The following is a 22970-nucleotide window of genomic DNA, read 5'->3' on the forward strand; positions in this document are numbered from 1 at the left end:
GATATATAAATATTCAGGATAGATAACAATTTTCATGTTCTTGGATGACATGTGCATCCCAAAAGTATTATGTTGTCTCTTCCTGATGACACAGTTTCATTGACCATTTGGTTTTGTAGCACTCACTACACCTCGCAGGACATTGCTTTGGAGCAATTGATAGCTATGATGTAAAATATTTTTGAAAAAGTATTAGTTTAGCTTTTGTTGACCTATCTTCATCTGCTTATCCTAGTGGCTTGGTTACCTTCATAGATTTACAGAAACATTGCAGATATCCTGAGACTGTTAATCCAGTTCTATCATTTCTGTCATGATATGATTTCTTTTATTTTAGTTTCTTCCAATAATTATCTTGATTCACTCACAATCTGGCTCACAACATTTAAATTTAATGTGGGGCTGCTATTTAATGACACTGATCAAGATTCTAGAATGCAATAAAATCATACATGTGTGTCTCAAATTTTGCAATATTGGTTTTTCTTCTAGTAACTTTCCATATTCCTATAGTCAAAGTACTGAATATAAATGCATAATGTTTATACTACAGAGCTGAACTCTACTGAAACTGAACCTAAACACCTAACAACTGATTCAGATTAGATCCATTAACCTGGTGATGTAGTACTACTTCACCTTAAAATATTTTCATTAATTTCAGCCCATACACCAATTTTGTTGTATATGATATCACCTAGACAGCACATAGGACTCGCCAGCAGCACTGCAACTTCCCTTACTTGAAATGCACTACATTTACGACGTATTTCGTTGCATTATGTGGTTCACTTATATCCTAAAGTAATGCTTCATTCAATTTAATTTTACTTACACTATATTCAGTGCATCAAAGCTGCCACTACCTTTTCAATCAGCACTAAACAATTTATATACACTCAGATATCACCAAACTCTGCTGTAAGCATTCATGATTCTCTGCTTTAAATAGAGCATACACATGTAATCAAACACCTGACTTGAAGACATTGCATTGTGCTAACATTTAAAAGTCATAATGAATAAAACTATTGTAATGTTTATCAAAGTTTTTACATTCAAATAGTTTCAGTTTCCAGCAGTATGTTAATTATTTCTTACTTTCTGAACCATAATATAAATTCTTTGGTACCCTTTGTTTTGTGATCTCTAATTCAAACTATCTTCCCACTGCTTCATTTGCCATTTCATGCTCTATGTAAGTTATAATTTTTAGATCTATCTATCTTATTATAAGCATGTATTAGAACATAACATACCTGTCTTCTAGTTTGCTTATAATCTTCCAAATGACTGAAATTACTGTATATCGTAAAAAGTCTTCTCTCCATTAGAGTCTTTCTTGTGACAAATTTGGAGTCTTTATCAGTTCATTTGTGCTACAACAGCATCAAAATTTGTAATGTATTTGATCATTTGAACCCCCATTTTTAGTATATAATTTACAAAGCATTTTAATTATGTATCTAAACTGCCCACTGCAATTTACTGAGTGCCTTTCTAAAATTTTTATGGTTATATTCTTGGCTCCATGCTTATAATGTCTGTCCAATGAATTCATTTTAGTTTGTAAATGAGAAATAAAGAAGTTTTTTTAATTTGATTTTCCCCTTTTTACATATCTTAAAACCCTTCCTTCATTATGTCAACCATTACAATTTGCATACATCTGTATCAGTAAATGATATATTTTCAGCCCAGCACCTTCCAATATGTATCATCTGGCAATACTTTATCACTCCATAATTTTATTTTTTGCAATTTAAATGCACTTTCTTTCCTCAATAGACCTGTTTTTGCTGTTAATAACATAATCATTTAAAAATATTTATCTTTGTCATGCAAAATTTTTAATCATAGAATTACTTACAAGAAATATGTTGTTAGCATACATAATTCTACATTACGTAAATGCCATTATCAACGACATTATTTACACACAGTCTTCCTAATTTTTTTTAATGTGAGGCACTCATTTTTGTATCTGCTACCACTCCTCAGTTCTTCCCATCTATGTACAGCATACTGTCCCCAAGAACATATCCCATGTATAAAGGTTTTTCTTCACATGTAAATATAAATGACAAATTCAAAACCACATACTACTTGTTTCAGTTAGTCTTTGTTGTTCTACGAGGGGTGTTTGAAAAGTCCATGCATAGTCCAAGAGATGACACCACCGGCACATATCGAGGTCATTTTTAGTTAGTAGCATCTTTGGAAATAACGCACACCAAGTTTCAGCCATATTTGTCTATTTCTTTGTGTTTGGCACTTGTGTAAATCAAGGAAGTAGAGTGATTATCAAAAAATGCACAAAAACGAATTTCGTGTGGTGATTAAACATTACTTTATGAAAGGCAAAATGCCTCAGGAGACTAAAGAGAAGCTTGATAAACATTACGGTGACTCTGCACCTTAGATTAGAACAGTTTATAATTGGTTTCAAAATTTCCAGAGTGACCATATAGGCACAAGTGATGCTGAACATTCTGGATGCCCTGTGGAGGTTGCGACTCCAGAAATTATTGATGAAATCCATGATATGGTGATCGATGATAGAAGAGTTAAGGCACGTGAGATTGCTAGTGCTGTGAGCATCTTGAATATAGGATTCCAACTCATTTCACATCCCCCCTCTTCTCCAGACTTGGCTTCCTTGGACTACTATTTGTTCCCCAGTTTGAAGAAATGGCTGGCGGGACAAAGATTTTATTCAAACGAGGTGGTGATTGCAGCAACTAATAGCTATTTTGCAGACTTGGACAATTCCTATTATTCGGAAGGGATGAACAAATTAGAACAGCATTGGACGAAGTGTATAAGTCTAAAAGGAGACTATGTCAAAAAGTAAAAAAGGTTTACCCCAAAGACATTAACAGTTTTTATTTTTGCACAGGCTTTTCAAATGCCCCTCATACTAACATTCATACACAGCAATGAATTTAAACTTTTTTGAACCAACATTTACCCCAACTAGCCAACTGCATTCATAAACAAATTTTTTATTCTTGACTAAGTTCAGAGCTACATTTTACCATTTTTCTGTTTTATTTTGTTCCTCGCCTTGTACAATACTGGTTAAATATCCATTATTATTCCAGTATAGATCTGTTTGTTCATCCTTTAGAAGTAAAATGTCAATATCGTGTGACTAGGGCCTCCCGTCAGGTAAACCGTTCGCTGGGTACAAATCTTTCAATAAGACGCCACGTTGGCAACTTGCATGTCAATTTGGATGAAATGATGATGATTAAGACAACACAACACTCAGTCCTTCAGCAGAGAAAATCTCCGACCCAGCCGGGAATGGAACCCGGGCCCTTAGGATTGATATTCTGTCACGCTGACCACTCAGCTACTGGGGGCAGACCTTTCGAAGTTGATGTGACATTTAAAATTTTTTCATGGTGTCTGTGATGATTTAGCAGGTATAGCACTAGACTCCAGCCCTAGAGGCCCCATGTTCAGTCCTGGGCAAGGATGGGGATTTTTCCTCATTCCAGACCCTCCAGGATGGCCCCAGATTGATATAGCCTCTATCAAATGAATACCGGGGACCTTTCCTGAGGGTAAAATGTAACCATATCAATGTGCCCGTCACCCTCCCCCTCCTAGTGCTGTGGCGAAGAAAGAATGCACCCTACCTGTTGTCACAACACTGGCCCATTCATAGGCTTGTGCCACAGACTTTGCCTTTTTTTTTAGATTTTTATATGACACTACAGAATTAGCAAGGTACTCAGAAACAAGTGGTAAATTTAAACAACTAGTCAGTTTTGTTATGATTAAAACACACTCTGCTACTGAGCATTGTTTTTTCTCATTTTTAGTAGATTCCTATTTTCTGCGGTACTGACACTTTAGATTACATAGTTCTCCCTGAGCTCAGTGCTCCTATGTTTTCCTAGATTCCACCCATTGAGTTCAAACTAATGAACCGCTCACACTCCCCACAAAAGCACTGGCATTTTAATAACTGTTGCAGATAGTTTGTGTGTGTTGTGGTATATTTACTGCTGTTATGTTTGTTGTTCTGTTGAATTCATTAACAAACACAGTTAAAATCACATTAATCAACTTTTTTTCATTGTTTACATAATAACTGCAAATCAAAACAACTCACATCTAACATATAACACACAACTCACAACATTTTGACCTCTGAGAACATCAAAATAAAAAATAATCCATAACTTTGCAAGCATCATGGTGTTCACCATATCTGAAGGTTTTTTTTTTTTTTTTTTTTTTTTTTTTTTTAAAGAGATGCTACAGTAATTTCTCTTTTGTGTAACATGAGAAGTTCTTTTATATGCTTGTGAGATGTCTGCTTGTGTCTGTATATGTGTGGATGGATATGTGTGTGTGTGCGCGCGAGTGTATACCCATCCTTTTTTCCCCCTAAGGTAAGTCTTTCCGCTCCTGGGATTGGAATGACTCCTTACCCTCTCCCTTAAAACCCACATCCTTTCGTCTTTCCCTCTCCTTCCCTCTTTCCTGATGAGGCAACAGTTTGTTGCGAAAGCTTGAATTTTGTATGTGTGTTTGTGTGTCTATCGACCTGCCAGCGCTTTCGTTCGGTAAGTCACATCATCTTTACTTTTGTTCTGTTTATAAAACTGAAAACTGCTTAATGATGCATTGTCATGAATTGAAACTATTATGGATCTCAATGTCCATTATTACACTCAAGAGGTAAGTTCCATTTTAAAGTTTATTTTTTGCTTACATCAGAAAGCAACAACCTGCACATGTATATTGCCATGTGCTTCATATATATATATATATATATATATATATATATATATATATATATATATATATATATATATATATATATATACACTCCTGGAAATGGAAAAAAGAACACATTGACACCGGTGTGTCAGACCCACCATACTTGCTCCGGACACTGCGAGAGGGCTGTACAAGCAATGATCACACGCACGGCACAGCGGACACACCAGGAACCGCGGTGTTGGCCGTCGAATGGCGCTAGCTGCGCAGCATTTGTGCACCGCCGCCGTCAGTGTCAGCCAGTTTGCCGTGGCATACGGAGCTCCATCGCAGTCTTTAACACTGGTAGCATACCGCGACAGCGTGGATGTGAACTGTATGTGCAGTTGACGGACTTTGAGCGAGGGCGTATAGTGGGCATGCGGGAGGCCGGGTGGACGTACCGCCGAATTGCTCAACACGTGGGGCATGAGGTCTCCACAGTACATCGATGTTGTCGCCAGTGGTCGGCGGAAGGTGCACGTGCCCGTCGACCTGGGACCGGACCGCAGCGACGCACGGATGCACGCCAAGACCGTAGGATCCTACGCAGTGCCGTAGGGGACCGCACCGCCACTTCCCAGCAAATTAGGGACACTGTTGCTCCTGGGGTATCGGCGAGGACCATTCGCAACCGTCTCCATGAAGCTGGGCTACGGTCCCGCACACCGTTAGGCCGTCTTCCGCTCACGCCCCAACATCGTGCAGCCCGCCTCCAGTAGTGTCGCGACAGGCGTGAATGGAGGGACGAATGGAGACGTGTCGTCTTCAGCGATGAGAGTCGCTTCTGCCTTGGTGCCAATGATGGTCGTATGCGTGTTTGGCGCCGTGCAGGTGAGCGCCACAATCAGGACTGCATACGACCGAGGCACACAGGGTCAACACCCGGCATCATGGTGTGGGGAGCGATCTCCTACACTGGCCATACACCACTGGTGATCGTCGAGGGGACACTGAATAGTGCACGGTACATCCAAACCGTCATCGAACCCATCGTTCAACCATTCCTAGACCGGCAAGGGAACTTGCTGTTCCAACAGGACAATGCACGTCCGCATGTATCCCGTGCCACCCAACGTGCTCTAGAAGGTGTAAGTCAACTACCCTGGCCAGCAAGATCTCCTGATCTGTCCCCATTGAGCATGTTTGGGACTGGATGAAGCGTCGTCTCACGCGGTCTGCACGTCCAGCACGAACGCTGGTCCAACTGAGGCGCCAGGTGGAAATGGCATGGCAAGCCGTTCCACAGGACTACATCCAGCATCTCTACGATCGTCTCCATGGGAGAATAGCAGCCTGCATTGCTGCGAAAGGTGGATATACACTGTACTAGTGCCGACATTGTGCATGCTCTGTTGCCTGTGTCTATGTGCCTGTGGTTCTGTCAGTGTGATCATGTGATGTATCTGACCCCAGGAATGTGTCAATAAAGTTTCCCCTTCCTGGGACAATGAATTCACGGTGTTCTTATTTCAATTTCCAGGAGTGTGTGTGTCTATATATATATATATATATATATATATATATATATATATATATATATATATATATATATAAAACCATTTGTCAGAGGAAAATCTCCTTCAGCAATGAACAGAGCACATTAAACATCACATACGTTATGTTATATATTTTGGATAAGCTGATTTTATTTTCACAAGCAGATGGAGATTTGTAGATGAGTGACAAATGGTGAAGGAAACCTGAGTTGATGAAAGAAGAGCTAAGGATAAGCTAAAGGAAAACAGGAAAACGGAGTGGGAGTGGTTCTGCATTTGCTAGATATTCAGAAATAATTACCAGTATTGAATGTAACATGAGATGAGTAGAAAAGGTGTGATGGAAAGGAGAACTCACATAAAAACAGAAGCACTGAGAAAAATAAAAATAAGTGAGAAGTAAGGATAAATGGATGAGGATGAGCAGGAGAATAAAAGAGCCAATGTAACATGCTTATTCAAATGTGAGCACAAGGTGGAAAGTTCTTGATCTGACACAGGGATGACAATCATGTTAATGAAACTTTGTTTTTGCCACATCTTGTGCAGTAATGTAAAACATGTCTCATTAAATACCATACCATCATTAAATTTATTGGTTTGGACTGTTCACCAAGAACAAATTCATCCAATGTTTGTGAAGATTCGTAATAAGTCTATGTCTTTCTTTTCACTGCATAATAAATAGGCAAGTGGATAACAATGTTGCTTGACCTCTCATGAAGGTGAACCACAGAAAGGACATCCAAAAATTAAAACTGTTGATAAATACTTCAATGAAGAGCATGGGACAACTGTGCTTTACAGATGCATGAAATAGCCGATGCGATAAGTACATCAGAAGAAGAATATGGTAGATTGTAGATCAACAATTCATTGTGAAAATTCTTTGTGCAACATGGATGCTGCATTTGTTGAATTCTGATCTTGAGCTTAAATGATTCTGTGCAGTGAGTTGTTACTGTGGATGATACATGAGTCCACCATTTTGGTTAAAGAAACAAACCACTACCAGAGCACTAGATGGCCTTTCAACAAAAATGAGGAAATCAGTTTCGTCTGATAGAAGGGTTATTAGGATAACTCTTAGGGATGCAAGAGAGATCCCTTTTATAAAGTACATTGAAAAAGGTAAAACAATAACTGCTAAAATCAGTGCAAATCATATTTTAGAAAACTGAAAAATAAGAAGTATACCGCAGGATAATGGCTACTCAGTCAATTTATTAAAAATGATACTTTTGAATTGACATTAAATTTCTTATCAGTCACCGGAAAACGGCTCCTGAAAACACTGAAGAATCACAAAACAAGAGAATGTTAGCAAAATGATTCTGTATGCCTTTCTCATGACACTACTACATCAGTGCAGAGCAAGCTATGCTTTAGTCAACCATCAACATGCCGAAACGACCAGATAATTGCCAAAGTGAACACTGTGGTGATGCAGGACTGTCATGTGACTATCAGAGAAATTGCAGGTGAGGTGGGTATCAGAACTTTTTTTGGAACATTCCATGCTCCAGCATGGCCATGAAGAGAGTGACAGCAAAATTCATGTTGCAGCTGCTGACAGCTGAGCAAAAGCAAATTCATGTTGAAGCTGCTGACAGCTGAGCAAAAGCAACTTCGTGTTGAAGTCTCACAGGATATCTGGACCCCACAAACAGTGACCCTCACTTTGTGAACACCATAATCACTGGTGATGAGTACTGGGTGTATGGGTATGTTCTGGAAGCCAAATCCCTGTCATCACAGTGGAAGCATTCTTTGTCACCAAGACCACAGAAGGCCTGGCAAGTGCAAAGCAATGTCAAAGTGATGCCGACTGCTTTCTTTGACTCCCACAATGTAGTACACTATGAGTATGCACCACAGGGTCAAAAATCACCAAAAAGTACTCCAGGAATGTCCTCAATTGCCTATTTGATGCTGTGCAGAACAAGAGACAGGACCTATGTTCAACAGGAAATTGGTGCCTCCATCATGGCAGTGCTCCAGCATATGATGAAAAACCAGATTCCTGTGCTTTAACAGGCTCCTTACTCTCCTGATTTTGTCCCCTATGATTTCTGGCTGTCCCCCAAACTCAAGAGGCCATTGAAAGGAATGTAATTTCAGACAAGACAAGACATTATGGCAGCAACAACAGCTGAGCTAAACTCCATTTTAAAAGAGGCCTTTTCAGCATGCTTCCAACAATGGTGGCACAGCTGGGAGAAGTGTGCAGAATCCCTAGGGAACTACTTTGAGGATGATTAGGTGTCCGATGCTGCAGGTAAGCCAGTTTTTTTTTTTTCTGGTCAAAGGTCAGATACTTTTCTAACAGACACCATATCAGCTCTTGGAGAAGCAGATTACTACTGAATTTTTTAATGTTAAGGAAATGGGTGTCTCACAGTGTCAAATCCAGTGCAGAGATAGAATTGAAAATATTGGGAATCCGGAGCCAGGTTATAAAATATAATGGAAATGCCATGTGGCAAGGGCCTCCCGTCGGGTAGACCATTCGCCTAGTGCAAATCTTTCGAGTTGACGCTACGTCCGTGACTTGCATGCCAGTGGGGAGGAAAATGATGATGATAAGGACAACACAGCACCCAGTCCCTGAGCAGAGCAAATCTCTGACCCAGCCGGGAATTGAACCCGGGCCATTAGGTATGACAGGCCTTCATACTGACCACTCAGCTATCTGGGGCAGACATGTTATAAAATGAATGAGAGTCAGATATGCAATAATATGAGCATAAGACACAGTGTTTCTTATATATTATGAAAGAAATTCAACATCAGAATTAATTAAAAACTGAAAGGTTAACACAAGAAAATTATATTTTTATGACTGTGTCTTTCAATGAAAGTAATAATCCTGTTAATAACATATTTGTTCAGTCTAAAATATTTCAACTACACAGATAAATTTTACCCTGCAGTTTTGGCTGCTTTCTAGTTGGAGAAGGGGACAATATCGTTTAATAAATATCATCTGTCAAATTTACCAATTCACATGCTAGTGAAGTGGTTTACTTGCAGAGAAACCTAGTGTAATTTGAAAATATGTTTTTGGTAAAAGTTTAGTGGAAATAAGTCAGCAAATTGTTTCTGAGTGAACTACTGTGCACAAGAGTGTGTCAGATGTGAAGACATGTTAAAGAATTTTTTCATCAGTGTGTCAGTAATAAATACTTAGATGATAAGCTAAGCAATGAAAGTATGATTATAATGTTGAGAGATAAGATTTTTTTAGGTTTTGTGTAATAATTCTACACAGTTTCAATAGCGTTAAAGCTCCAAAGAACACTGGTATTAGGGAAAAACAGATGACTTACGAGGTTATAGCAGAGGTCAGTTACAGAAGAGTAGCAGTAAAAGTTACCATGAGGAATTAATATACAGAGTACAAAATAAAACAAATAAGTGACTAAGAACTCTAGCGTATGGGGTATTTCACTGTATATGAGCACATGCATGGTGTGTGTATATATACCTCTTGCTACTTGTAGTATTTTTCCTTATTCTAATCTTTGTGTTAGATTTTTCTCCTCTTCCTCTTTTAATTTCCTTTTCACTTGTTTTACCACCTTTCCTAATGTGTTCACAAGTGAATTTTAGGACAAATTTTTACTTTTCTTTCCGTTGCAATCTGATTTGAATGATGAGAAAGTGAAAATTTATTTGTAACTTTTTATGTTATATTAATTCATAATGAAAATAAAAAACATTCTGGAACATTGATTTAACATTGTGAATGGTGATAAGGCAACAATAGATGAGTTTATCTTGCAGCTGTGAAGTAAGTAATTGGTTTGCTCAAGCAGTAAGTCAGTGAATGAAGTGACGTGATGAAGATCAACCCAGTTTTGTTAACACGCATAAAGTAAATTCTGTAATTTGGACAGACAACAAGTGTTCATTTATCTGAAAATGAATGTATATCTATGTACGTGTGTGTGTGTGTGTGTGTGTGTGTGTGTGTGTGTGTGTGTGTGTGTGTTCCTTTAGTTAGATTATGATGAAATAATATTTAAGGGTGAAAAAACTATGATGAATAGTAAATTACATTACAGGAATATGATGCATGTTAGTGAACATAGGGAAATAGCAATAAAGCATAAATGATGTAATATGATTTCTTAAGGAATTGATAGAATGAAGTGAGACACAGGAATGCATTTTGCATAATTTTAATTCAATTAGTGACTTGTGCATTGGGTAAGCTAATGTAGAAAAGTATATATGTATATATTAATGAGATCTAACAGGAACTCAGGAAAAGTAATTAGTCATGTTGTCAGTAGTGAATAATAATTACCTTTAGCAAAAAATTGTAATAAATAACCATATAACATATGATCTATAGTTAGACATGCTTAGAAACATTACTAACATGTGCTTTGTTTAGTAAAACAATTGGCTTCAGATTTCTAAATGTGACATGTGACTAGTGCCAACACTTTTATTCCAGCTTTGCTGGATGCCTGATTCTGGGTAGAAGGAGAAACGAGTAAAACTAGGAAGTTATTTATGGTTATCATGCAGTTTAATTATTGAGAACAGATTTTCTATATCATTCCATTCATTCTTGTTTTTAGTATTTCTCATATTCATGGAAAAAAAGAGCCTAATAAAAATGAACTAAAATTACTTCTTTTAACATGCCAGCAACATTTGCCTGTATTTAACATAAGTAATATAATACTACAAGAGTAATGATGAACAACAGAAAGCACAAAAGTGCAACTGTCTTAAACATATGAAAAAATTGACAGTACTCAAGTGTGTGAAGAAAGGTAGTGAAACTGAGTGACATGTGATTGTATCACAAGAAGGATGGCGGAATGCTACAATTCTATGTTAGTAGCTGAACATTGTTTTCTTATACTACTTCCAGCTAGATCTAATAAAGACTATAGACAGTAAAAGGCAGGTACTATAGACCTTATTCTAAACACTTCAATAGTATATTGATTACTTGCATAAGGTAGTATACTTTTTCATTTTATTTTTGTCTTTGTTTTAGTATCGTCAGAAAGACTGACTCTTCCAGAATCAGTTAAAGTTTAGATGTATGTAATCATTTAATGATTTGTCTTTGAAACACAGTAATTTGGATGTTAAGTCCCTGCTTAAGTTGGTAATATTTAGTTATCTTGTTGTCACTAGGATGATGATGCTGACATTTGAGGTATTGCTGTGATGTTACAGCTGTATAAGAGAGAGAATTTGGTGCAACCTGTGTGGAGGACAATGCGATTTGATTACCAGGGCCAATTATAGAAGCAGGTGAAATTATTCACACTTCTCTGACATCTTAAATAAAAATGTATTTTGGACAAATTTATAGATGACTGATGATGATTATTTAAATTTTTTACAATATAAAATGTTTTATTGACACTTTTCTTTTTTTCATGGTATTTCATAGAGGGGCTGTGATGAGCTATTGGTCGACTGTAACAGGCACTGATCAGTGCATATGCAAATTATTATACAGAGTGGCAGTTATACGGAAGGAAAGGGGTTAGGTATAGCATAATGTACCTACTGAACAACATGAATATTTTTACTTTTGTCATAAATAGAGATGAAAAAAATCCAGTAACAGAATGTAAAATTTATCATGATTTAATATATTTTCCAAATACAAAGCCAAGTAAACTCATTTCCTCTATTTTAGTTTTATTATTTATCTATCCCTTCTTGCATCCCTGTTTTTAATTTCAAGTATTAATTTTTTGCTTAAAAGTTCTTCAAAATTATAAAATACTGTTTGTTGATGTGTATGGTTTGTAGGTTCTTTAGCCAGATTTCAGGACTGCAGCCAGATGATGATCTTGCCACAATATATTGAGTGACAACCATTCATCTTTCTGAAATTGTAACATGGCAGGAAGGGTGAAGAGGGAGAGAGGGGAGCAAATGTAAATATCATAGAAATATGTTGATGATCCACCCAAAATCCTGAAATCTCATCAAATAAGGCTAATCCTATTTAGGTGGTCTTTAATTTTTACAGGAGCTTCCGTTATTTATGGTTCTATTACTAAACACAAGTGGGAAATAAAATGAATGAATGAAAAAATGGGGTGTAAAACGAAAGTTTTTAAGATAAATTAGATTCAAATTAGACACATTAGAGAAACATAAGCTTGGATGGAGATGTATTTTCTACACAGCATTTAGAGAAAATTACAGAAGAGGAGGAAAGACATCTGGTAAAATTTGAGGTACAGTGATGGTGCATGTTTAGTGATTAGGTTGTCAATTCCAGACATAGACACTGTATAGTGAAGAGTATTACATTTGGTAGGAAGTTTTTCCATTGCCATAAGTTCGAAAAATACATGGTGGTGTTTACAATAATGGTAACAAAGTTATCAATTCCAAACTATTTGGTACTAGTGTTCTACAGAGCATTGTCCTCCTGACTTGCTGATTTTCAACCTTTGCCTATAGAGTCATTCAATAACTGGATATATTATACACATAATGCAAGCCCAGCTGTTAACATCAGCTTTTGGAAGCAGAGTTAATATTTCTATTTAAAGCAGCTCCTGAGTTGTCTTCAAGGGATTTAGTGAACAATGTACTAGTCTTCTCACCAAGAAAAAATCCCTGGCAGTAATGGGGATTGATCCTGTATCCTCCATGTGGTAGTCACAGAAGATGAAGGTACAGATTCAGAGGTGTTTCAAGTTTATATATACTGTGGATAAGGATTTAGTTGTAAGATGTATAACGATTTGCTGCATTTTCCATGTAAGGTGCTCCTAAGAAGCCTAAGATGTCACAGATACCCCGTGAATTTCAGAATATTTGTCTGGGTGAATATGGAATAGAATTTCAGGTGAAGTACCTATAACTCACGACATGCTTTGATCAAGTCAGAACCCTGGTCAGAATGTGGATGTGTTGTTTAATAACTGGTACTGACAACTTTTCTCATCTGATATTGCTGATTATAAATATGAGACATTTGAGAAAGAAATTACTGGAAACTGACTACTATGATTCATCAGTTAATTATTTATATTTACTGAGGGCATTTGGTTGAATCCATAACATTTCGTATCAGAAACTGCATGGTAGTCTTGACTGAGAAATGTAATTGCTGTGTGTGAAAGGAATGGAACTTTTTAAATGAACATATATTTTACCAGTAAAGAGTCTATGTGTATGGAGGTAACTGAGGTACAAAAGTTTAATTTTAATAAGCAGGTTGCTGAACACAAAAGAAATATCTTTGTAAGCATTTCTGATGTTGAAGATTGAGGGAATTTTACCTCTGCATTCTCCTAAAGCATAAAAATGCAATTATAGAAGTAACACGACATTATCATCATGTGATTTTTTGCCATTATCATTTGTGCTACAAGATACAAATAACATTTTCACAAACACTTTGCACTCTTCTTAATGGATCGACTATTCTATGATATGAAAACTTAATATCCTGTAATCATATATTGTATGAGATAAACAATATAAAAATTATAATTAATGAATATGAAAATGAAAAAAATTGCTTTTGTTCATTAGTTACTTTCTTAAGCTGATTTTTTAAAGCTGGAAATTAATATCAGCACAATCAAAAGGCTAATTTATTCATTATAATTTAACTTACTACCCTTAAAGCATAATTTATGTACCTGTATACAAATAAATTTACTTGGTGGAAAGGTAAAATTGTGGTAAAGCTACAAACAGTAACTGATTAGCATAAAATTTATATTAAGGAAGGAATATGAAATATATATTAAAAGTGAACTACAAAGAGATGAATTTCAAGCTTATCTCTTGTAGGAGGGAACACTGTACTTCAGTACACTGTTCAGAATTTTGTCTCTAGCAAGCACTGTAATAAAAGTTTAATATATCTTCTTATTACATTTGTAAATGATGGCATTCACTTTGTCTGTAATCACAAAAATTAGTTTGAAGAATTAAGATCTCTTTCCAAATGTGAAAACAAGCTCCGAGGTACAATATGGTGATATACCTTGAATAAATATTTGATTGAAATTTAAAAACATTGCAATCAAGAAAATATTGTTAACACTGTATTTAATAGTCAATCTGTTACATTATTACTCCACTATACACCAATAAATCAGTAAGTAAAATCAAATGAAGCAGAAGCATTAGCAAAAACCAGTTACAAGTTAAATACATTTTGAATTAGAAGCTACTGGAAACTAACATAAATTTCCATTTTCAAGACAGATAAATTTGTTAAGGCATTCATTTGCAAGTATCACATATTCCACAGTAAAAGACCTTTTGTTTCAAGGCACAAGATGGGAAATGAACAACAAAGCATGACAGCTGTCCACGTGTTATATAAATAGTTCTAAAATGTACAGCATTTTACTCACCATAAAATTCTGTACCTAAAGAATTAACAATATATTCTAAATAGCTTTAATATATTGTACAGCACTTAAATGTGTAGAATGCAAAATATTTACAAATGTTGCATGAGAAACAACCTCACATCTAACAATAACAAAAACTGTAGAAAATAGCAGGGAGTGCTTATGGCAGTCTAGTGTGCATTCCTTCATGTGATTCTAAATTCAGTCACTAGACTGAAGTACTAACCAAGAAACACTGTGTGTTCCTTGGTACACTCTTCTCTAGGTACAATTAGCATTGTAATTTTAGTGTAAAAGAAGCATTAGTTTTTTAAAGCAGCTAAAACCCAGTTCTTCTTGAAGTATGTGTTGCTCTGCAAGTATATAGGGTAAAGTGAGGTTAACTGGCCATGGAGGTTAACTGAACCAACTTTATTAAAAATGAATAACTAGGGAAATTTTTGTCTTTATAAAATCTAGTTATGTTAATTTGGCAGTCCATCATCTCACCTGATGTTTTATTTTCAGTTAAAAAAAGGTAACTCCTGTGTTACTAACCACTGTTGAGTTAACAAGGTTCAAAGTAAACGTTTGCACTTTCTGTTTTTATTATTTTTTTTCTTTAATCATTTTTAGATTTATAGAATAAAAAATCCACTTCAGTTGCCCGTAATTTCTTTATTTATTACACAACCAGTTTCAAACCATAAAGCTTCATCTTCAGATGCCACCAAATAATTATGGGAACATAAATGTGTGGTGGTTGAGCCAGTCAGTAATCAGGGTCACACCCACGTCAAACGAATACATGGGAATGTAGGAACAGCAATCACAGCACCAATCTGGACAGCATGACATGGAAGTGACTAGTGCAGATGGCCCAGAAGCCAGCTGACAGTGGTGGCATGTGTAATAATTAGGTATTTTGTGAATTACAGGGTCCGCAGAGCCACTAGTAAGACAGCAAACCACCAAGCATGATATTATCCTCTGGAACTGAGGAAAGACACTGTCAGTCAACATATCCATGAAAAAGCTTCTTTGTGGAAATTAGAAAGAAACTAAATTGTTTCTAAGAAACATTCCCATTAAAAAGTCTTGAAGAAGAAGTTAGATTAACAGAAGAAAGGAAAATGAACAAATCTAATACTTTCAACTGAAACTACATTGACCCTTATGAGCCTACTTTGGCCCATGAAGGAAAAAACAAGTTATTGGTTTTCAGTATTTACAGGCAGTACCTATTCTCAATCATAGGTAGCAGCCCTACCAAGCCTCTGAGACACCACAGTGCAGTGTTAATATTTTCGAACAACAAGGAAGAAGTATAATTTTTGTTACCTTCCTACTTTGTGTTGTATATTGACTAAAATAAACAGGAAAAAATTGGTAAGTTGGCTACAAACTACTTTGTCCCATGTCAAAGTAGCCTGTAGTAAATCAGCTGTAGGTTCAACTTAGCTGAATATGTCTATTTTTTAAGTGTTTTTCAGATAAAAAAGTCATTTGTGTATATAAAGGATGATTAGGGTAAGAAGTTACCACAACTATACAGAACAAGATCTTGAAAAGTGTTTAGAAGAATTAGGTCAGACCAAAAAGGCCAGAGAGTTGCTTCAAATCTCTATGGAATTACTAGAAGCACCTTAAAGAACAAACTGAAAGGGAAATTTGTAAAAACGTATGGTCATCTAATAGTATTTAGCCCTGAAGAAGAGAAAATGTTTGTAAATCACATGATTAAAATGGCTGAATTTGACTTCCCACTTAAACAGATCTTAGTCTTTTAATTAAAGGCTATTTAGACCAAATAGGTATTGTTATCAAGTGCTTCAAAGATAATCTGCCTGGCTACAAATTTATTAAATCATTCCATAGAAAGCAAAATAGACTACCCACATGATTTTGTAGCAATATCCTACAACACCTAACCCATAAAAGTGTAAAATGCCAGTTGAGAGGAGCAGACATAGGAAATTAAATGTCCCTACAGGGAAGATAGACTTGAAGGATTCACCTGCATCTTCAAGCACCACTGCTTCTGTCTACAATGGTGATATTTCCGTTCCCAAAAAGAAGGGAAGACCCAGGAAAATAAGAGATTTGTGACTCCTGAGACTAATAAATTGATGCTGATAAGTTAAGTGTTCATGATTCAACATGAGTTGGGGTTCTCTGCCTTGCTAAGGTCTTGCACGTCCTGAAAGATGAAATCATGTCTTATAGTATACACAGCAGACTTGTCTGCCTTTCTATGAATATATTCAGTTTACTGTGTTCTTATACATAAACACAAAAACCTAAAAGTACTGCTACCTTCTGTCGCTATGTTGCCATAATTCTGTATTAACAGAGGTATCTTTTGCTCAAGACAATTAAAATAGTCATTACTTGGAAAAAAATTTCCTGTAACAATGTAACCCCACTCTAGTACCAAATTTGCCCACATTTTGGAAAAGTAAAATCATGTACCCAAAAATGCTGCAACAACCCCTAATGTGATATAAGTATGGAGTAAAGTCCTGTTAACTAGAAAACAGTTTTTGTAACATAATTAGAGCAGATTCATTTGAAAAAATTAAGGACTAAAAATAACTCTGGGCAAAGAATTGAGTTAAAGTAGCCAAAATTGAAGGCAGGCTCATAATAAAAAGTCTAGAAATGAGAGGAATGCAAACTTAAAGAATAAGTTATTTTATTTGGAAGAATCCAAAGAGTTAGAAGACTGTTACTTATGCCAACTCGTCTTCAGCAGCAAATCTTTCTTCAGACAAAGATAAGATGGTGTATTTATCAGGGAATTTTTATGAATGTGAAAATCTGTAGTAAAGGCTTTACAGTTTTCATATATTATTTGCTAAGGTTTTGCACATCTTGAAAGATGGAACTCAAGTGTCATTTTACACAGGCATAACAGGAACAACAAAATTTGTGCCAACAAATGAAAAGTTTTTAACCAGAGACAGATTTTGTGTTGAAATTACCTGATCCATTTTAATTAAGATTAGCCGAATATACAAATATGTTATAGTGATTAAAATTCTTCTGGGTATTATGCCGTGTCATTGCTAAAAACTAACAACAATAATAAACTAAAACCGATGTTTTGGCAAAATTGCAACGGCCTTCCTCAGGGCCTGAGGAAGGCCATTGCAATTTGGCCGAAATGTCAGTTTTAGTTTATTATTGTTGTTGTTAGTTTTTAGCAATGACACGGCATAATACCCAGAAGAATTTTAATCACTATGACACCGGCCGTGGAAGCCTACATTCTTATATGCAAATATGTTGTCTTAATTGTGATTTAAGTGACTTTAAGTGGTATTAGATATTTATTAGCTGTTGGTATGCTGTTGTGAGTCTGCGACGACATACTACTATGCGTTTTTGCCCACCACCCATCTGCTCTAAGAGACAATCTCATGCTGTAGCAGACAAATCATCACCAGGAAAAAAAACACATCATGAACTGGATACATCTGAGGACAAAAGTTTTCTCTATCATGCACCTCTTTGCTGCAGCAAGTGGGGTTTCCCCCTAAAGCATGCTGCAGGAAGTGTCCCCCCTGCACTGATGCTGAACTGTGCACATGGTCAGCGCAAAGAGTTAATGTTCCTTTGGTGTTTAGTTCATGTTCAAGTTGTCTCACTATCAGAACTTAATGGCTTGCCATAGTTCTACCAGATAGGTGCGTGACCCATGAATTCATCAACGGTGCGTTGGTTTTGAGTGTCTATAAAGCGAACAGCATTGCAAGCTACCACGATGCCCATGGAGAACTATCTAATAGGGTGGACTGATACCGTACTTCAGGGCAACATGTCAGCACCTCACTCATGGTCTAATTTCGTGAGGATGGAGTATCCACACCACAGACTATGTTAAATTATAGTAAGAGTGACAGCCGGCCACGGTGGCCGAGCGGTTCTAGGCACTTCAGTCCGGAACCGCGTGACTGCTACGGTCGCAGTTTCGAGTCCTGCCTCGGGCATGGATGTGTGTGATGTCCTTAGGTTGGTTAGATTTAAGTAGTTCTAAGTTCTAGGGGACTGATTACCTGAGATGTTAAGTCCCATAGTGCTCAGAGCCATTTGAACCATTTAGTAAGTGTGGCAAGATTTTTTTGTGAACTATATGCAAAACACTGCAGCACCATACATGTTGTCATTAAAGACTGAAATTCCCAACTGTGTTAGATTAGTTTCACCTACAGCACCTCTAGTTTGTTTGTTTATATTTTGTATTTGTTTTGCTCACTGTGGTACATTAACTTCACTTACGGTACCTCACTTTAGTTTATTCGTATACTGTTTCCTTCTATGATCACCGTGTTAGATTAGCTTCACCCACACTACCTCAAATTCATTTATTTCTAATTGTATTTTGCTTTAATCACTGTGTTAGATTAGATAATCTTATGGTACCTCCAAGTTCATTTATTTCTATTTGCATATTACCTTGTCAGTGTGTTACATTATATCCATTGACTGTGCTTCAAGAAGATTAATTATGTTTCTCATCTTGCCTTAAAAGAACAGTGTAAACTGATCCCCCGACATGGGCAGTGGGCACACCTCATGTGTACTTGTCAGAGGTGTACACATTCCACTTTTAACCAGCCCATGCTTGCCTGTCAGCCAAGCAGGCTAGCTGCCACAAGTTACCAGCAAAACAGTCAGGCTGCTTCACTCCCTCCCAAGCCAAGATTTGCCCAACCCAAGCATGCTAAAGAAATCTTGCAAATTTCTACTGTGCTGTGCTACATAGCAGTTTATTCTGTATGCTTTAATTGGAATGTTATGAATAGGGTTTGGAAGTTGATGAAAATCCTTTTATTACCTGAGTATCACAAGAAAAGGCTTAATGAAATATGTATTCATTTTGGGCCAGAATACAGTGGATTTTTTTTGGGCATATTTTTGACTTATTTATTTTTTTGGTATTAACTGTTTTCTCTGTGGCTTTATCATCTTTCGATTAATATTTTACACGTAAGTAACTAATGACATCTATTATACTGCAACTGCAACACCAACTAAAGCAAGGTTTTAGAAGTCTAGTTTCTGTAGCTTTAGTTTTTTTTTGTCATTGGCCTTCTGACTGGTTTGATGTGTCCCACCACAAATTCCTCTGCTGTGACAACCTTTTCACTTCAGTTATACAATTTTAATTACTTTTTCTTTGATGTGTATTGCAGGTTCACTGAATTCATTTTAAATGCCCAAAAAGTTTATTCTAAATTCCTCAAATGAATTTTGGCAAACATGAAGCTTGTTTTTGTATTACGTTAATCTAAAAAGTACATGTTTCTCTCACACTAAGCTTTCTTCACGCTATGTTGCATATCAGCAGACTGTGGTTTTTAATATCCACTGATTCATAGTTTTTCTTGTTTCAATCAATGTTTCCTCTAATGTTAGAAAGCCTATATACTGCTAAATAGCCTCGAGTCCTTAGGACACATTCCCACACATTTGTCAGCCAGTAACTCTGTCATCTTTCAAAATATTTACCGAGTGAGAAAAATGCTGGACAAATTTACAAACATGCTGTAACATGCCCGAGGTCCCCAAATGAAGGTTTAGTAACTTTTTACACAATTTGCCTTGCGAGACACCTACTGAATTATTTGGAGCTGTCTCATAAAACATGAAAACTTTCTCTCTGCTCGATTTCAGCTCTGTTTAAATACTTTCTTAGTTTCTCCTCAGCCTGTTTTAAGTTCAGTTTGTTCATTTTGCTGCACCCAATGTTATGATAAATGAGGTGCAGTGAAACTATCTATGCAAACATATACCTAGCTAATAACATTGGATTGATAGTGCAGCATGTTGTCAAACGAAGCAGGCTTAACAGGTTCCATAAAGCTTGCCAGGCTTGTGAAAACCCAAGTTGACCAGCTTTAACCATTGTGCTTCAGTACACATGTAGTCTTGTTTCTCCGTTCTGGCAGGTTGAACTGCTTTAATGGTTGTGGTGGAGATTGGAGCAGGCAGGCTGGGAGGAGAATTTGTCCTTACTTCTAACTCCTTCATGAGTTGTTGTGATTACTGGACTGACTAGATTGACAGTTCTTGTTCAAAGGCATTTTTTGTGGCAACATACCTCTGTAAATGCATTTTGCAATTAATTGTTCCTGTTTAGTATCTGGATGTCTTTTGTTACATTGTTCCCATACCTTATCCATCCATTTTACCCTCCACACCTAGCAAACCCATGGTATAAGCCTGTCATGTTCAATGAGGAACACAGTTTCCACACGGTGACCACAACCTACCTCCCTCCCCCCCCCCCCCCCCCTCCTCCTCCTCAGACCACACTCAGTATTATGGCCAGCTGTACAAAGGTGCTATTGACATTACATTCCCCACCATTATATTCCACCTGGCTAGTGCTTGCCACACTGGTCTGAATGCACGTGTCTTGGACAACTGCAAACATCACATTGCCCCACCACTTTGGTAGTGCTCACCACACCGGGCTACCCAGCCAGTAACTAAACCACCCATCGCTCCCCCCGATCTACAAGTGCATATGGCTGAGTTTCACACTATCATCAGCTACTGTGTGCAGCTCACAGGGACCACCACTGTCCCGGCACATCCTCCTCCCCTTCCCCCTGTCCCATCCTCCAGCTGCCCCACACCATCTTCCACCTCCCACCTTTCAGCTCTCCCGACTCTTGGTTGTTGTTATCTTTTGCACAGCCAATATTTGCAGGCTCATCAATCACCAGTCACTCCATACAATTTGCCCTAATGGTTGCGCAGCTCGAGTTCTATGGTCAACGTGGAGGTGCACGACATCTTTGCAAGCCCGCCACAGTCTGACAGATTTGGTGTGCTGAAAGACTGGCAGATAGTGCAGTTTGCAGTGTTAGAAATGCAGTGCATGCACAGACTATTTTCACTGGAGGAATGCACTGGCATGGAGCCCCCATAACTCCTCCAGCCCCTCCATCATTCTCAAAATGCTTCTGCTTGTGAATTGGCTCATGAATCTGCCTGCTGCAGTCTGCACGGTAGTAACTGTGCACGACTATACGAATGTTGACATGGCAGCCATTGTTGTGGACAGGGTCTTCGACTGCCTCAATTGCCCATGCCATTGCCGTACGCAGCACCGCAATGGCTATTCGCACAGTCTCCTACATGTATAGCCTGTATCATACTCTCCATGTCCCAAAAACCCTCCACAGACATATACCAGCTCATAACCCACTTGATCAGTGAGGTGGACAAGCTCACCTCCGCCCTAGAGTGCACGCACTATCCTGTGCTTGCCCATCCCTGCCCCCACGATGTCTGACTACCAGTGCACATACCCACACAGGTGCAACCCTCATCCCTCCCCCAACCAGCTAGTGGTAGCCAGGGCATTCAGAGTGCTAATGATGAAGAGTGTTTTGGAAGCAATGCCGCAAACTGTCGGGTACCGTGTGCATAGTCCTCAAACACTAGTGGCAGCTGGCAATAGGCTCGCCCACCATTTCTCGGCACCTGTTCCTGCACATTCATCGGAACCCCTCCTCCTGAACAGCCTACCTGCTTGACACCAGCTCCAATCTCTCCATGTACTGTCACAAACTGTTACCCTCATCTGGCCCCCTCTTACCCCTCCTCCTCACCACGGTAAATGACTGTAATCAAAACCTACTTCTCCCACACCAGGTCCTTCAACCTCAGACTCGTGTGGATTTTGCATGGACCTTTACTGTGGTTAATGTTACAGACCCCAGCCTTGTCACAGACTTCATCCACACTATGGCCTCATCATCAACCTAGCAAATCATCGATGACACATCCCTCTGTTCCATTGCTTGTATATCCTGCACTGCCACCAGTTTTGCCATCAAGCAACTGTCATATTTCAGCCCCTTTGCTGACCTGAATTTTATCCCTTCATTCACCCTTTCAATGCCCCCAGGAGGTACACCATGATATGTTGTGCTACACTGCAACAACCCTGGCCCCATCCCCCGCCCCCTGGTTTTTTGGCACCACCTTGCCTTCAGATGGGTAAGTGAAGAGACACACATACCAAAATTGAGGCACTGGTCATCCTTGTTGTGCTCAACCTCTCGAGGATCCCATACGCCTCTGCTCTACACCTCATCCCAACAAAGGTAGTATTTGGCACTGATGTGGTGACTTTCGGGTCCTCAATGCCTAGACAGTTGTTGATTGCTATCCAGTGCCCCTCTTGCATAGATACAATGAAGATCTGTCCAGTGCAACCATCTTCATCAAGGCATACTGCACAAAAGCATTTATGAAAATTCTGGTTGCACCAGAGGACATTGAGAACATGGCCATAATCACCCACTCTGTTCTTTTC

At 37.9% G+C, this 22970-nt stretch overlaps 1 protein-coding gene and 1 long non-coding RNA gene across 2 annotated transcripts in view; one reads left to right on the top strand and one right to left on the bottom strand.

The window, feature by feature from the left end:
* Positions 1-22970, bottom strand: part of LOC126249183 (inactive phospholipase C-like protein 2) — a 703636-nt gene that overhangs the window by 123091 nt on the left and 557575 nt on the right. The window lies entirely within an intron of this gene.
* On the top strand, positions 10637-11852 carry LOC126248256 (uncharacterized). The gene is made up of 3 exons (XR_007545438.1): positions 10637-11344; positions 11442-11561; positions 11704-11852. It is a non-coding gene; the product is annotated as an uncharacterized LOC126248256 (long non-coding RNA).

This window comes from Schistocerca nitens, chromosome 3 (assembly GCF_023898315.1).
Source record: "Schistocerca nitens isolate TAMUIC-IGC-003100 chromosome 3, iqSchNite1.1, whole genome shotgun sequence".
Taxonomy (NCBI): domain Eukaryota; kingdom Metazoa; phylum Arthropoda; class Insecta; order Orthoptera; family Acrididae; genus Schistocerca; species Schistocerca nitens.